Raw genomic sequence first — 14,748 nt, forward strand, 5'->3', positions numbered from 1 at the left:
TAGAAAAATATGGAGATGTAGCCAGGAGCAGTGGCTCATGCCTGTAATCCCAGCACTTTGGGAGGCTGAGGCAGGCGGATCACCTGAGGTCAGGAGTTTGAGACTAGCCTGGCCAACATGGTGAAACCCCATCTCTACTAAAAATACAAAAATTAGTCAGGTGTGGTGGCACAATGCCTGCAATCCCAGCTACTCAGGAGGCTGAGGCAGGAGAATCACTTGAACCCAGCAGGCAGAGATTGCAATGGGCTGAGATTGTGTCATTGCACTCCAGCCTGGGCAACAGAGCAAGACTCCATCTCAAAAAAAAAAAAAAAAAACCTGGTGCAGTGGCTCACACCTGTAATCCCAGAACTTTGGGAGGCTGAGGTGGGTGGATCTTGAGGTCAGGAGTTTGAGACCAGCCTGGCCAACATGGTGAGACCCCAACTGTACTAAACATACAAAAATTAGCTGGGCATGGTGGCACACACCTGTAGTTCCAGCTACTCAGGAAGCTGAGGCAGGAGAATCGCTTGAACCTGGGAGGCAGAGGTTGCGGTGAGCCAAGAATGCACCACTGCACTCCATCCTGGGCGACAAGGGTGAAACTCCGTCTCAAAAAATAAAATAAAATGAATAAAAATTAAGAAAAAGAAAAATATGGAGATGTTAATGTAAAATAGAAAGATGGATAGGAAAAATAGATGAGTTCCAACATTCAACAGGGAGGCCAGCTAACCCGACTGAGAAAGCAGTAGTTATGAAAAGGTATGGCAGGATCTAGGCCAGCCATGTGAGCAAATGGAGGAAGAGAATTCCGGGAACAGCAAGTGCAAACATGCCACAGTGGGACTGCGTGGTGTGGGCGGGAGGAGCGAGTGAGGCGAGAGCAGAAAGAGGCAGATAGGGGAGGGCGAGGCAGGTCAGGGCCCTGTGGGTTATTGTAAGGACTTTGGCTTTTACTTGGAGAGACAAGGAAACCTAGTTTGGAGTAGAGGAGCGGCCCGATCTGATTTGTATTTTAACAAGATCATGCTGGTGCTGTGTCAAGAATAGTCAAGAAGGCGGACCAGGGCAGACGCTGGCAGGGCAGCTGGGAGACCACTGCAATCACCCAGACAAGGGGTAAGGTGGGTGTGGACAAGCGTGATGGCAACAGAGGACGGGGAGCTGGCAGGGTTCTGGATATATTTTAAAGGCAGGGCTAACAGGACTTGTGGTGATCAGATACGGGGTGCAGAAGAACTAAATTGATTCCATTTTTGGCTTGAGCAACTGGGAGAATGAAATAGCTCTTTACTGAGGCGGGGAAGACTCTGGGAGGAAAAGGTTGGGGGAACTATTAGGAGTCCAGCTTTTGATGCATTGAGTTTGCTTTAGGGTGATCCCACAAAGTTTCACTGCAAAGGAGATGGTTCAGTAAAGACTTGAAGGAAATGAGGAGCAGAACTTGGGAAGATTAAATGAGAGGGTGTTTGAGAGGGCACTTCGCACGGTGCAGTGCCGGCCGGCTCAGGCGCCGTTAATTCCATTCCCTCATCCATAACAATCTGCTTCCGCTCCAGGGGGCAGGGGCTGCGAAGCATCAGTTCATTACTGGAACATCCTCGCTCTAGCGGGTAGGCTGTACCTTGTGCATTGTAGTTGCCAAACTCCATGTGCTGAATGCACGAGAGAAAGGAGTAAGCTATAATCAGTAAAGGAAACTGTTCCAACCGGCTTCCCTTTCTCCTTCCCTTCCAAAAAAGAGGTTTTAGCCAAGATGCTCTTGCGTCTGGGTGAGGGGAATTGGAGGTCTGAATCCTCTGTCTTATGGTGAACACAGTGTGGGGGTTCTCTGAGTGTAGAGCCACCTGCAGCCCAATGAGCAGGGATAGTGGTAAAATATGAATTCCTGGACCCTTTCCCAGACCTTCTCATTCTGAATTGTTAGGGGAGAAGCGGGGATCTTTCTTTTACAGACACATGCAGTGCTTCCTTGGAAACTAAAGTTTAAGAACTACTGACACTAGGGAAGATGGCCCTTCATTGACATTGCTCCTCGGAGGCAGATCGTTTCCAGTCATGATGTGGTGAATTACAGCCGCTCTGCAATTTTGTGAATAATGTGTGCTCATCACCTAATCAAACCTCTTCGGTGGAGGTAGAACCTGGCTGGCTCACATCCCCACTCACATTGTCAGGTGATTGCTTTAGCAAAAGGCCTTCTGCCAAATACCTCTTGGTTGAACTTTGTAGCTTGAGGAGAGAAGTATGCGTGAACACATAAATGCCAAATCTCTTATTATTCTGGGTTTTCAAACAATGAATTGATTCCACCCCACATTCTTGAGAAAGGGCAGCACACCTATCTCACTCTCAGCTATGATGAAGCAAGAAACTCAGTTTCTTCACATTGTTCGGTGGTACTGTACCACAGACAGGACTAAAAGTTATATGTTGACTTTGGGCGCCATTTTACAGTGAGCCTTTCATAACCCATCTTCCAAGCATATTAAAATGTCAGCTCCATGAGGGCAACATTAATGTCGTTTATTGCTTTCTTCCCAGTGCCTAGAAGAGTGCGTGGCACACAGTAGTCATTCAGTAAACGGCGGAATGGATCCATTCCACTTCCTGAAGTGAAGAGCCAAATCGACACACATTTCCATCTGTGGAGTATCACAGTTTCCTGCAGTTTACTTCCACATACTTCACTCCACCAGTTAACTACCCCCTATATAAATCTGTGCAGTTTTCACTTAAGATGTAACTTTCTGGTGACCCCATAAAAAATTGGCAGAAATTCTCGGAAAGGATGATAATGTAATTGGTCTTGTGGGGGCTCCATGGAGGGATACATTTCACATTATTCATGTTTCCAGATGGGCTTCAGTCCCCAGGGCAGTCATTCCAGAACCCTTTCTCAGCGTTAAGTTTACTCCAAGAAATATAAATAGTGATTTAGGGCTTGATTGCTCCCACAAAAGGCGCCCCTGTTTTGGTGCAGGGTGGGAAGGGGGGCAGAGGAAGAGGCAGCTGGGAAGCCGAGTGAGGGGCCAGGCGCCCGCAGAGGGGCCACTGGGTGTGAGCCAGCAGCTGGTCAGAGTCTCTCTGGAGGATGAGGGTTTCATGGGTGGAGGCTGGGGGCTAGCTAGAGATGGGACTGTCCATGGTCAGGCAGTGCAGGAGGCTTTCAGCAGCAATAAAGCTTGGATGTGGGCATGCCAAGCTTGGAGGAGATATGGGTCCATTCCCATCCTTCTGAAAAAACAGTCTTCAAACACCACGGCTAGTGTCCAACGCTACTTAGCTCAGCTGGTTGGGGTGCTGAGCTACTAAAATTTTACTGTAGCATTTCTTGAACTCTTACTAGGCTCATATATTAACGCCTTCAACAAATATTTGTGTGTCAGCCTCTATGCTGAGGGCTGGGGATACAGCTATGAACAAGGATGTGAACTAAGTACTATTTCTTTACCAGTGAATTCTTCCGTTTCATAGGCCTCCGATTCTGGCCCTAGTCAGATATTTCTCAAATACCTGACGTTGTTTCCAAAGGGGTACATTCAGAGTAGCTAGATCAGAGCAGATGCTTCAAGAGTTCTCAACAATAGGTCAGTGGGACCTTGATATTCTAAGGACATAATGATCTAATTTAGACTGAAAATCATCTAGCCAAACACACACTAGCCATTTAATTCATGTAAGGCTCAATCAGATTGTCAGTATGAACCTGATAGGACAGAGTGTTCATTTTTGTAGTGAACAATATCCCGGCTTGCCTGGGTGGCTGCAAAGCCTTTAAACTGAAATCCTTGCTTTCCACTCTTGCTCTGCACAGCAGCCAAAGCATTTTATCAACCCTCCACCGGCTTCCTGTTGCAATTGGAATAAAATTCCATCTTCTTACCAGCATCTACGCAGCCCTGGAGTCTGGCCCCTGGTTGTATCTCTGACTTCTCTGGAAGCTGGTCCTGGCCTTGGAGTTGACCTGAAACTCTTTCCTGCCTTATCTTTTCTCGCCTGGCTCCTCATTATGCAGAGCTTTGTTCAAATACCTTCCCAGGGAGGTCCTTCCTGGCCAGTCTTTCTGCAGCAGTTCTGGACCTTCCCCAAGGCATCTCCTTATCTCCTTAGCATATTTCTTATTCTTCATAGCAGGAAAATTATAGCAATTTATAGCAATAAATATTTGTTGAGTGAATTAATATGTATCACACTTACTAAACACCCAAAGGTTTTCTGGGGATGTCTATAACAATTACCAGATTGCCAATGGTTTGACGGCACTTTATTTATTTATTTTTTTTACAGCCCACCCATAGCATATGATAGTACTCTATTTTATTTTATTTTATTTTTATTTTAAGAGACAGGGTCTCGCTATGTTGTCCAGGCTAGTCTTGAACTCCTGGGCTCAAGCAATCTTCCCACCTCAGCTGCCCAGAGTGCTGGGATTACAGGTGTGAGCCACCACTTTTAAAAAGGGCATGACAGCACTTTTTAAAATCATATTTGAAAACCTGGTACTTGACACAGAGCCCTAGAACCTAGTATTAACAAAGTGCTTAATTTTTTTTGTTGTTGTTAAATTGACTCTCACTAAATTAACACCAGACCAGTGACTGGAAAAATCACATGTGACCAAAGAATCCCATTGATGGTGCCAGACAATGACCCAGGAAGAGGGGTTCATAGCAGCTGCTTGTTTCCTTACTGGAAATGCAGGGTGATAGCAGAGCTCAGGGAACATAGTGCCATCCAGTAAAAGAAACAGCTCATAGGCCGGGTGCGGTGGCTCACACCTGTAATCCCAGCACTTTGGGAGCCCGAGGCAGGCGGATCACCTGAGGTCAGGAGTTCAAGACCAGCCTGGCCAACATGGTGAAACCCCGTCTCTACTAAAATACAAAAATTAGCCGGGCATGATGGCGAGTACCTGTAATCCCAGCTATTTGGGAGGCCGAGATGGGAGAATCACTTGAACCCGGGAGGCGGAGGTTGCAGTGAGCTGAGATTGTACCACTGCACTCCAGCCTGGTGACAGAGTGAGACTCCAGCTCAAAAAAAAAAAAGAAAAAAAGAAAGAAAGAAAAAGAAAGAAAGAGAGAGAGAGAAAGAAAGAAAGAAAAGAAGGAGGGAAGGAAGGAGGGAAGGAAGGAAGGAAGGAAGGAAGGAAGGAAGGAAGGAAGGAAGGAAGGAAGGGAAGGAGGGAAGGAGGGAGGGAGGGAGGGAAGGAAGGAAGGAGGGAAGGAGGGAAGGAGGGAAGGAAGGAAGGAAGGAAGGAAGGAAGGAAGGAAGGAAGGAAGGAAGGAAGGAAGGAAGGCAGGCAGGCAGGCAGGCAGGAAGGAAGGAAGGAAGGAAGGAAGGAGCGAGCACATAACAGGGGCAGGGCTGTTTGCAGTGTGATGAAAGGGTAATGGTGCTGCAGTCTTGGGCCTGATGTCATATTGAGACTAGATGTCGGTAGGATGGTGCCCTTCTGTAATATGGTTGGTAGCAGCACTTGCTGAATTGACAGCCTCTCTGTTTAAAACTGACAAGGAGAAAATTAAAGTTTCCCCTGCTTTTCATGTCATGCATGAATAACCAATTGCTTGGCAGCTAGTTAAAATTCATATTTCCCTTGTCAGGTTTTTAGCGACTGTGAAGATCAGGTTAATGTAAGCCTTCCCTCCTTTTGCCCTCTTGGCTAACTAGCTAGTTATATTTGCATTTCTTTTTATATAAATCTTTTTTTTTCCCCTGTCCCTTTGACAGCACAGTATCAGAGATGGCATATGATCTTCAGATGTTCCATGCTGGAAAGCGTTTGCTCTTATATAAATATAGACAGAAAGAGACTGTCTTTCTTCGCATGGATCCAATCCTTTTAATGACTCCAAGTCAAAGGTTGTTTTTTCTCACCAACAAAAAGGATTTGTCAACTACCAGGCATCTGAGAGTTTTCTAATTCTGCTGGGGTGGGAAGTTCTAAACATTGTGACATAGACTGTTCTATTTGTATAGAGTCACTCACAGATCCTACACCATACAGTTCTATCATTGCCTCATGGAAAAGAAGACACCCTTCAACTTGAGCATGTTTTTGACACCTGTGAAACACCTGGTAATGCTAGCTTTCTACTCAGCTCTCTTCTCAGCTCTGTAGAACCATCACATCTCAGAACTGTGGAAAACAGAGAATCTTTCCCTCTCTTCAGTTGCGTCTTCTTGATCCACAACTTGCATAGAATTGGAGCTGAGAGTCACTGGCAGCTGTAGCCACATCTTCTCTCCAAATCACAGAGAAATAACTGAGCAGGGAATTAAGAGCTGTCTCTGGGTTGCACAAACAATGTCTCGGGAACATGCTGGCCACCGCTCTGTATGAGGAATGAGAACTGGAGCGCAGGATATGAATTTTTCTCACCCTCAAAAAACCCAGGAGAGATACCCTCCTAAGGTTTATAGGAAATTTGTTTCTGACCCAAGGGTCAGAGAATAGCTTACTATGAATTTTAATTGGCTCCCAAGTAATTGCTAATTCATCTCTGACTTTGGCAGGAAAAAAATTAAACGTTAAAGAAATGAATTTAGGAGGAAGACTTTTTTTCTTTATTTTCTTTTTTATATGAGCACAATCCTACAGCTGCTAAAGCCTAACAGAGAAGATGGTAAATAAACATGTGGGGCTAGGGGTGTTCATTTGCAGAACTTTCTGCTTGAAGAGGAGCCTGGAAAACTGCAGGACTCATTTTGGATTATAAATCTTTTTTAGTTTTTCTTGAGACAGGGCCTCACTCTGTCACCCAGGCTGGAGTACGATGGCACAATCTCGGCTCACTGCAACCTCCACCTCCCGGGTTCAAGTGATTCTCCTGCCTCAGCCTCCCGAGTAGCTAGGATTACAGGCACATGCCACCACGCCCAGTTAGTTTTTGTATTTTTAGTAGAGATGGGGTTCTACCATGTTGGCTAGGCTGGTCTCAAACTCCTGACCTCAGGTGATCCGCCCACCTCGGTCTCCCAAAGTGCTGAGATTACAGGCATGAGCCACTGCACCAGGCCTGGATTATAAATTTTTAATGCTGACAAAAGAGTTATCCTGCTACTGCCAGAAAGAAACTACACCAATTTTGCGATGCTGTGAGGCAAGGCACAGTGGGTGGCAGATGCAGAAGGAACAGGACACAGGAGGGCCTGTCTCACCATGCAAGTCACATGAAACCAAAACCAATCTAACTTGGGTTTGTGAAACTAAAGTCCCAGGTGTTCGACTCACCTCCTGCCCTTGTGGACTTCAGAGGATCCGTCTTTGTCCCCACCCATTCCTCTCATTTCCTCCCTCCCCAATTTTTTTCCCTGACATTTCTCTGCTCAAACTCACATTTTCTCTTATTTGATGTCTGCTACATATATAACATACAATATGTTTTAAAATGTATAGTTGAATCATCAAACATTGAAATTGAGCATTCTTTCTGGGAATTTATGCTGCCTGGCAGATAATGTCCATCTGTTCACTCAGCAGGCATTGCTGGTCACCTCTGCCCTTGTCTTTCTCTGTTGTCGAGGCTAAAGAGAGAAATTTTCAACTTCCCCAATTGCCCGTGGCTAGGTGGAACCCGAGGAGTCAGGTTCCTGCTTAAAAACCCAAGTACGGCTGGGCACGGTGGCTCACGCCCGTAATCCCAGCACTTTGGGAGGCTGAGGCAGGTGGATCACCTGAGGTCAGGAGTTTGAGACCAGCCTGGCCAATATGGTGAAACCCAATCTCTACTAAAAATACAAAAATCAGCTGGGCGTGGTACGGGCGCCTGTAGTCCCAGCTACTCGGGAGGCTGAGGCAGAAGAATCACTTGAACCCAGGAGGCGGAGGTTGCAGTGAGCCAAGATCGTGCCACTGCACTCCAGCCTGGGTGACAGAACGAGACTCCATCTCAAAAAAACAAGAACAAAAACAAAACAACAACAAAGAAACCAAATCATGTGTGATTTTTTTCAGGCCTGACCGAGTGCTATTCCAAAGGCATTACCCGTCAGGCCTCATGGGAAGGCTGCACAGCCAGTGCCACCTCCAAGGGTCTCCGGCAAGGGGTCAGGCTCCTCTGGCTGCTCCTGCCCTTTTGTGGATCTGCATTCCTAGTCCAGGTGCTCCGTTCAGAGGGCTCAGGGACCCTTAAGGAAAGATACTTTTCTTCACTCTGACTCAGTACTTTTATACTCTCAACTTTTTCCCCTCTCACTACCCAAGTCCCCAGCCCCTGGTCTACAACCCTTCAGGGAGCCTTTGGTTTGGGGTCCCCTCAACAGTGAGACGACCCCCATAGCTCTGCTGATCCCCCTGACCCTCAACTGTATGGGTGCATCATTCTAAGGGGAAAATGAAGCAGGGGAGCTCAGCACTGCCTCCAGTGTTAGCCTCTTGCTTATACTACTGCAGTGAGGGATTAAAGTCTACGCTATTACTTCCATTTGGGCTTGTTGTAGCTTCAAGTGGCTACTCTAACACCTGACAGCTCAGCTCTCTTCCAGCTCTACTGAGCTCATGACAGAGCCATGCAATGCAATTTGGGGCAATTTAATCTAAGAGGAATTCAGCTGCATGGTTATATAGGGGCACGGGTGGAGAATAAATGACATTCTGCCTAAAATACAGGTGTGATGACTGGAGACGCAGAAGCCATTCCATTATATGAACATAACATGATAAGCCAAGACCCTGAAGATGCTGAAAAGGGTCAAAAGTGCTTGGGTTTTTGTTTTGTTTTGTTTTGTTTTTTTTGAGGCAGTGGTCTCACTGTGTTGCCCAGGCTGGTCTCAAACTCCTAGCCTCAGGCCTCAGCCTCTCAAAACTGCTAGGGTTACAAGTGTGAGCCACTGCATGAGACTGGGCTGTTTTTTGTTTGATTTGGTTTTTTTAGGGACAGGATCTTGCTCTGTCATCCAGGCTAAAATATAGTGATGTGATTATAGCTCACTGCAGCCCCAACCTCCTTGGCTCAAGTGATCCTCCCACCTCAGCCTCCCAAGTAGCTGGGAATACAGACATGCACTACCACACTAATTAAAAAAAAAGAGTTTAGTAGAGACAGAGGTCTCCCTATGTTGCCCAGGCTGGTCTCGAACTCCTGACCTCAAGTAATCCTCCTACCTTGGCCTCCCAAAGTGTTGGAATTACAGGCGTGAGCCACCGTGCCCAGTACTGTCTGGGTTCTTAATAACATTGTTGAGCCATTGCCATAGCCTTGGGATATTGCTCTTTGTACTTTTTCTTATGCAAGAAAAATAGATTCACAAGTTATTTGACTCTCTTCCCATCAAAAGGAAAAGTCTAATTCTTTTTCCCTTAATTATGGATCAGCTTGAGCTTGTTCCTTCTAACAAACGGAAGATAGCAGCATGCTAGAGCAATCACATGGAGGAAACTCAAAGGGATAAATGCCCAAGGGGTCCCAGCTGTTCTAGCCCCCAGACATTTGAATCTACTCAGGCACCAAGTAAGCAGGTGAACAGCCTTCAGATGATTGCAGCCCATTCCCAGCTGAAGCCAAGTGGAGCGCAGATGAGCTGCCCCTGCTGAACCCTGCCCAAATTGCAGATTTGGAAGCAAAATGAATATTGTTTTAAGCCACAAATATGTGAGTGTTTTGTTACATAGTATAAGGGGCCAGAACAGCTCTACCAATGTAAATTATAGTCAGATATGTTGCTATTTATAACCAAAGCATTCCTAACATAAATGTTGCAACATTAATAAGCAGAAAAAAGTGTAATAATCTTATCAAGGTAATACAAGATACTTGTTTAGTATAACTACCTTCATGGCAAGCCTCAATTTCATAAACTAACAACTTCAAGTACAACTTGGACCTAATGGGCAGCTTTTTTTTTTTTTTTTTTGAGACAGGGTCTTGCTCTGTCACCCAGGATGGATCACAGTGGCACAATCGTGGCTCAGCACAGCCTCAAACTCCTGGGCTGAAGTGGTCCTCCTACCTCAGCATCCTGAGTAGCTGAGACTAAAGGCAGGGCCCCACCATGCCCAGCTAAGGTATAGTTTTTTGTAGAGATGGGGCCTTGCTATGTTGCCCAGGCTGATCTCGAGCTCCTGGGCTCAACCAGTCCTCCAGCTCAACCTCCCCAAGAATTGGGATTATAAGCATAAACCACCACTTTTGGCCTCTGCATAGCATCTGATAGAAAACATAAAGCTGATACTATAAATTTTACATTAACAGATTTCTATAATTAAAAATCTTGGCTAGATTTTTTTTCCTTTACCTTTTTTTTTTTTTTTTTTTTTTTTGAGACGGAGTCTCGCTCTGTCACCCAGGCTGGAGTGCAGTGGCCAGATCTCATCTCACTGCAAGCTCCGCCTCCCGGGTTCACGCCATTCTCCTGCCTCAGCCTCCCGAGTAGCTTGGACTACAGGCGCCCGCCACCTCGCCCGGCTAGTTTTTTGTATTTTTTAGTAGAGACAGGGTTTCACCATGTTAGCCAGGATGGTCTCGATCTCCTGACCTTGTGATCCGCCCATCTCGGCCTCCCAAAGTGCTGGGATTACAGGCTTGAGCCACCGCACCCGGCCTTTTTTTTTTTTTTTTTTTTTTTTTTGAGACCGAGTTTTACTCTTGTTGCCCAGGCTGGAGTGCAATGGTGCAATTTTAGCTCACTGCAACCTCTGCCTCCTGGGTTCAAGCGGTTCTCCTGCCTCAGCCTCCTGAGTAGCTGGGATTACAGGCATGTGCCACCACGCCTGGCTAATTTTGTATTTTTAGTAGAGACGGAGTTTCTCCATGTTGGTCAGGCTGGTCTCGAACTCCCAAACTCAGGTGATCCGCCCTCCTTGGCCTCCCAAAGTGCTGGGATTATAGGCATGAGCCACCGTGCCTGGCCTCTCTGCTCCTTTATTAGTAGAGTTAATATCCATTCATTGGGCACTTGCTATGTGCTAGGTGCTAAGGACACAATAGTGAACAAGACTAGTCACCTAAGATCCTTGTCCTAATGAAGCTTACCTCCTGCTGGGGGAGGGAACATGATAAAAATGCAGACAGGTATGTCAATATAATAATTTCAGATCGTAATGTTGTGAAGAAATTAGTGTGGAATATGTGGGGGAGATGGGGAACAGATAGTTTTGCCTTTAGTTAAAATGTCAGGGAAGACATCTCTAAAAAAAAAACATCAGAGATGAGACCTGGGTGATGAAGGGAGCCAGCCATGGGAAGTTCTCGGGTAGAAGTGCTTCAGACTAAGGGAATAGCCAGTGCAAAGGGCCTGTAGCCAGAATAAGGTTGGTAGAGTCCAGAACAGAAAAAAATAAATAAATAAATAAAGTGGGGACAAAGGGTGGGGTGGTGGAGATGGTATTAAGTGAGAGAAGGGGAGCATGCAGGACCCATATCCCTTAGGTCCTTGTAGGCCATAGTAAAGAATCTGGATGTTATTTTTGTAAGTGCAGTGTTAAAGGTAGTGACAGGATATGATTTGCACTTTTAAAAGATCACACTGTGGAGAATGGAGTGCAGAGGGGCAAGAGTTGAAGCAAGGAGACCGGTTAGAAGGCTGCGGCAGTAATCAAGAAGAGACGATTACGGCTTGATTACACATTGGCAATGGAGGTGGTGAGGAGCTCTGAGATCTGGGATAAATTGAGACAAAGCTTGAAAGAGAGCTGATGGAAATTGCCAATAGAGTGCTGACAGATTTCCACATTGACTAGAAAGGCAAATTATTAATTTCTGTGAATCTCAGTGGTTTTGTCATCATTTGAGTGTACCATCCAGTTGTCCCCTGAGCCTACGTGTATGGTATTTGGAGGATAAATAGAAGGAGCACAAGGATGCAGACACTAAGAGTTTAAAGCTGAAGCCAGGCATGTCCTGTGCATTATTCCAAGCAGGTGTTGTTAATTAATGCCCCTCTCTGGCTGTATGGCAACAAGCTGTAGAGTCCCCTTCTGGGGCCATCCCTCTAGCTCTCAGTTCCTTTTGTTCCAAATCAGAGCACTAGGATTTGGGTTACTTAGGATCTCACATGAATCATTCTTGGGGAACTAAGGGCAGGGTAATGAATGCTACTAATTAGCCTGCTAAGTATTCTCTGTAACTAGAGGATATTTGGTTGCAACTAGAAAGCTGAGGTAATTATCTCTTTATTATGTACAAATCTTATTTACATGAGCCACATGGGCATTTATGACCGATTAGCTCAGATAAATGGACATCCAGGCTAATGACAACATCACAGATTCATTCTCTGTAGAATACTTCTGTTTTAGGGCTGTAAACTGTATTCCTTGTAGTATGAGGTGGCCAGCAAGTCTGGAAACACAGATAATACTATTTTTATTATGTACGATTTATAAACCATTCATTATGCTTTTACCTGTATTTCAAGAATTTGGTGGCCACCCTGGAGACACTTCTTGGGATATCTTTACCAAAATTCAACATACTAGCTCTCAAACCATTCTACCTTTCTGAGATGCACCCCATCCACAGAAGTGGGCTTCTAGGGACTCTGCCCATGTGAGTGACTCACCTACCTGGCCTCAGGTGATTGGACAACAGCTGAACACTTGATTCAAGCAGGACCAATCAGATTCCTTCTCCCAGAAGTAAAAATGGAGAGACAGACACAGAGTCTGTGAATGTCAGAACAATCACCTCTAAACTTGCTGGGGTAGTTCAGCCATATTCAGCCTTGTGGATAAACAAGCAGAGAAAGCAGGACTCTGGTGTCAGAGAATGATGTAGATGTGCAAAAAAAGTGGAGGAGAGATGAACCAAGAGCGCATCTTGGGAATGCGTATGCTTTTTCATTCTCAACTTTGCCCTTCCTAAGGTCTGGCTGCACTCCTGCGTTTGGTTCCTCAACACACTTTTGTATACTTATACCGAATTCCCCCTTTGTGCCTAAGTGGAGTCCAGCTGGTTTCTGTCACTTGCCACCCAAGAGTCTTAACTAATATGACTTTAGATCTTGTCCACAGTCTTCCCAGCCATTGGTCATGAGGGGCAGGAAGGAATACATAGATAAGTATTAATCCGCTGTCACTGAAGTGGAAACAATTTAAGAGAATCCTCTTCTAGAATGATGCCAATACTATCATCTGTAAACACGAGGGGCAGTTGCATCCCGTCCTGCAGAGCAAGGAAAGCTCCCTTTTCTATTCCAGAATCGACATTTTTCTATTAGAAAAGAGTTTCCCTGAGGTACTGACAGAGGAATCTGCTCTTTGAAAAACAATTTCAAATCCTTATACTCCAGCAGATCTGCACCAAATGAAAAGTTGGCCTCAGATATCCGTGGCTGAAATGTCCTCAGAAATTGTTTGCACTGTCCTTTACTAAAACTAACTCTATCAAGTATAACCAAATAGACTTGCTTTCCCGGTCTTGGTTCTATGTACAATGCCACCAAACTGCATTTTATTTGATGAAAAAGGTGATGTTTCCAGTTTCAAATGGTTAGCAAAAGGTGTGTAATGTCCCTTCTTGTGTTTAGCTATAAGGGTGAGCAAAAAGTATCCCCCCAAAATGGTAAAAGACTTTAAATATAACAAGCAATGCAAGAAATAAGGAAAGTAAAAGGCTAGGCTGGGCACAGTGACTCACACCTATAATCCCAACATTTTGGGAGGCTGAGGCAGGAGGACCACTTGAAGTCAGAAGTTGGAGACCAGCCTGGGCAATATGGCGAGACCCCATCTCTATAAAAATAAAAAATTAGCCAGGTGTGGTCGCATGCAACTTTTGTCCTAGCTGGTTGGGAGCCTGAGGCAGGAGAATCTCTCAAGCCCAGGAACTCAAGGTTGCAGTGAGCTATGATCGCACCACTGCACTCCAGCCCGGGCAACAGAGTGAAACTCTGTCTCCAAAAATAAATAAATAAGCTATATTTTTAAAACAAGAAAAAAAATAAAAAACGCTAACTACGCAAATAGCACCACCAGAAGCAGTGGGTGCAGGGCAGATCAGGAGGCAAATTCCTTGAGGGCAAGGGCCCTTTGCCCCAGAGCCGAGCGCTTTGCCTGGAATAGAACAGGAAATAAATGTTTATAGAGTAAACCGATTGTATGAACACATGATTGAAAGCATTGATAAAATGAAAGCCAGAAAACTATATTACCCATAGATAATAGGACACAAATTGGTTGCTGTCAAATTTAAAGTATTAAATCCTCCTGAATTTGCCCACCCAATTAGAATCTGATGTAGCCTCTGGCTACAAAAACTAAGATTCTAAAAGCTCATCAGGCTCCTGCAGTTACTGTTTTGTTTGTTTGTTTTTTTTTTTTGAGATTGACTCTGTCGCTCAGGCTGGAGTTCAATGGCGAGATCTCGGCTCACTGCAACCTCCACCTCCCGGGTTCAACCAGTTCTCCTGCCTCAGCAGGCGTGCTCAAGTGATCTGCCTTCCTGGGCCTCCCAAAGTGCTAGGATTGCAGGTGTGAGCCACCTCTTATACTATTTTGATTACAGGTGTGAGCCACCGTGCCCGGCCACTGCTCTTGTACTATTTTGAATATAGGCCGGCCGCGGTGGCTCATACCTGTAATCCCAGCACTTTGGGAGGCCGAGGAGGGTGGATCACCTGAGGTCAGAAGTTTGAGATCAGCCTGACCAACATGGAGAAACCCCATCTCTACTAAAAATACAAAAATTAGCTGGGTGTGGTGGCGGGCACCTGTAATCTCAGCTACTCAGGAGGCCGAGGCAGGAGAATCTCTTGAACCCGGGAGGTGGAGGTTGCAGTGAGCCGAGATCGTGCCATTGCACTCCAGCCTGGGCG

General features: G+C 45.6%; 1 long non-coding RNA gene across 2 annotated transcripts in view; it reads left to right on the plus strand.

Moving 5' to 3' along the window:
* Positions 1-14,748, plus strand: part of LOC126955308 (uncharacterized) — a 54,534-nt gene that overhangs the window by 20,593 nt on the left and 19,193 nt on the right. The window contains exon 5 of one of the 2 annotated variants that reach the window (XR_007725883.1): positions 2,533-2,549. The exons of the other annotated variant lie outside the window; for it this stretch is intronic. This is a non-coding gene — a long non-coding RNA (uncharacterized LOC126955308). Of the gene's footprint in view, positions 1-2,532; positions 2,550-14,748 lie in introns of those variants that run through there. 2 annotated transcript variants of the gene reach the window in all.

This window comes from Macaca thibetana, chromosome 5 (genome assembly GCF_024542745.1).
Source record: "Macaca thibetana thibetana isolate TM-01 chromosome 5, ASM2454274v1, whole genome shotgun sequence".
In the NCBI taxonomy this organism is placed as follows: Eukaryota; Metazoa; Chordata; class Mammalia; order Primates; family Cercopithecidae; genus Macaca; species Macaca thibetana.